Consider the following 3,161-nt stretch of genomic DNA (forward strand, 5'->3'; position numbering starts at 1 on the left):
AAAATGCTCAGGGTGGGCTCCTGAGTCGATATAGCCATGTCCGTCTGTCCGTGAACACATTTTTGTAATCAAAGTCTAGGTCGCAGTTTTAGTCCAATCGACTTCAAATTTGGCACATGTATGTGTTTTTGCTCAGAATAGACCCCTATTGATTTTGGAAGAAATCGGTTCAGATTTAGATATAGCTCCCATATATATCTTTCGCCCGATATGGACTAATACGGTCCCAGAAGCCAGAGTTTTACCCCAATTTGGTTGAAATTTTGCACTAGGAGTACAATCAGTAGTGTAGTCAAGTGAGCTAAATTTTATTGAAATCGGTTCAGATTTAGATATAGCTCCCATATATATCGTTCGCCCGATTTACACTCATATGACCACAGTGGCCAATCTTTTACTCCGATTTTATTGAAATTTTGCACAGGGAGTAGAATTAGCATTGTAGCTATGCGTGCCAAATTTGGTTGAAATCGGTTCAGATTTAGATATAGCCCCCATATATATTCCGCCCAACATGGACTTATATGGCCCAAGAAGCCAGAGTTTTATCATAATTTGGTTAAAACTTTGCACAAGAAGAACAATTAGTACTATAGTCAAGTGTGCCAAATTTGGTTGAAATCGGTTCAGATTTAGATATATATCCCATATACAGCTTTCGCCCGATTTACACTCATATGACCACAGAGGCCATTTTTTAACTCCGATTTAGTTGAAATTTTGCACAGGGAGTAGAAATAGCATTGTAGCTATGTGTGCCAAATTTGGTTGAAATCGGTTCAGATTTAGATATAGCTCCCATATATATGTTTTTCTGATTTCGACAAAAATGGTCAAAATACCAACATTTTCCTTGTAAAATCGCCACTGCTTAGTCGAAAAGTTGTCAAAATGACTCTAATTTTCATAAACTTCTCATACGTATATATCGAGCGATAAATCGTGAATAAACTTTTGCGAAGTTTCCTTAAAATTGCTTCAGATTTAAATGTTTCCCATATTTTTTATACCCACCACAATAGAATGGTGACGGGGGTATAATAAGTTTGTCATTCCGTTTGTAACACATCGAAATATCGATTTCTGACTATATAAAGTATATATATATATATATATATATATATATATATATATATATATATATATATATATATATATATATATATATATATATATATATATATATATATATATATATATATATATATATATATATATATATATATATATTTTGTTTTTTTGTGATCAGGGAGAAATTCTAAGACGATATAGCCATGTCCGTCTGTCTGTCTGTCTGTCTGTTGTAAGCACGCTACAGTCTTCAATAATAAAGCAATCGTGCTGAAATTTCGCACAAACTCGTATTTTGTCTGCAGGCAGGTCAAGTTCGAAGATGGGCTATATCGGTCCAAGTTTTGATATAGTCCCCATATAAACCGACCTCCCGATTTGGGGTCTTGGGCTTATAAAAACTTTAGTTTCTATCCAATTTGCCTGAAATTGGAAATCTAGAGGTATTTGAGGACCACAAAGAGGTGTGTCAAAAATGGTGAGTATCGGTCCATGTTTTGGTATAGCCCCATATAGACCGATCTCCCGATTATATTTCTGGGGCTTCTAGAATCGGTAGTTTTTATCCAATTGGAAATGTAGAGGTATTTTAGCACCATAAACAGGTGTGCCAAAAATGGTGACTATCGGTTGATGTTTAGGTATAGCCCCCATATAGACCGATTTCCCGATTTTACTTCTTGGGCTTCTGCAATCCGTAGTTATTATCCAATTCGGTTGAAATTTGAAATCTAGATGTATTTTAGGACCATAAAGAGGTGTGCTAAAAATGGTGAGTATCGGTCCTGGTTTTGGTATATCCCCCATATAGACCGATCTCCCGATTTTACTCCTTGGGCTTTTAGAAACCATAATTTTTATCAAATTTACATGAAATTTTAAATCTAGAAGTATTTTAGGAACATAAAGAGGTGTGCCGAAAATGGTGAATATCGGTCCATGTGCACTGATAATGAAAATTGCTTGAAACTGAATTATAGTTTCCAGATTTTACTTCTGGTTATCATTTAAATAATGGGGCTAAAAATATACAGATGTTAGATTTGAAATGAAGGCGTTATTTCATCGTTTTCTTGCACACTTGCGCACGATGTTTATGATTCCTCTAAAACTCAAACAAATATGGTTCTTATAAATCCAGAATCTGAGCTAGTCTTCATAGGTAAAATCTTTGAATTTATCTTCGGGAAGTGTACTGGTTGAACTGATCTGCTTGTCATCAAATCCCCCTGAAATTTTCACAGGAAACTATAATATTTGATTCATGGTGTTGGGTATTTAAGATTCGGCCCGGCCGAACTTACTGCTTTATATACTGGTTTTTTACTAACATTGTGTTCCACCCTAGTGTATTAGTCGACTTAAATTCTAAGTCTATACATTTTGTAGAAGTCTATCAAATTCTGTCCAGATCGGGTGATATTTATTTTTTTTTTTTTTATATTTGCACAGGGAGGGAAGCTCTACTTTTTAAAAGATTTACAAAACGCTCCATGTTAATAATTCTGCATATATTTTACTGTTAGAGTCAAGCAATTTGAAATGTTCATTAAAGGCGATTCAGCTATAAGAACTGGAATTCACATTTAATCAGTTTTTTTTTCAAATTTTTATCAAAATTTTATCAAACCAATATCTTCTTCCTTAAAATAAAAAAAGCTGTGATCAATCCCATCAATAGATTGAAATCCGTATTCATTTGAATTTCGAAAATAACTTCAGATCCTTCGGAATTTTTTAGAAGGATTATCTTATTATCTTATCCTGCAAAATATTCTGTGAAGGAAATGGTTGACTTGACTTTTGCGACAAAACAAGAATGTTGTCGTGGGACCAAAGATTTCATGTCCTTAATCACAATGGACTGAATAGTCTGAGTGAGCCTGAAACTAAATCGGGCTGCCACTTTAACCTAATCTAACATTCATGTCCTTAAACTGAGAATGCGAATTTAGCTTAGTTAACAAACTTTTCAATGAAGTCGTTTTGTCTTATAGTTAAGTTATTCGACTTCAAACTGGGTGGCTTTAATAATTCTGATAAAATTCTTTAAAACTGAAGAGTTGCCTTTGACTTTTGTATCTTGATTA

The sequence above is a fragment of the Haematobia irritans genome, chromosome 4, assembly GCF_050003625.1.
Source record: "Haematobia irritans isolate KBUSLIRL chromosome 4, ASM5000362v1, whole genome shotgun sequence".
In the NCBI taxonomy this organism is placed as follows: domain Eukaryota; kingdom Metazoa; phylum Arthropoda; class Insecta; order Diptera; family Muscidae; genus Haematobia; species Haematobia irritans.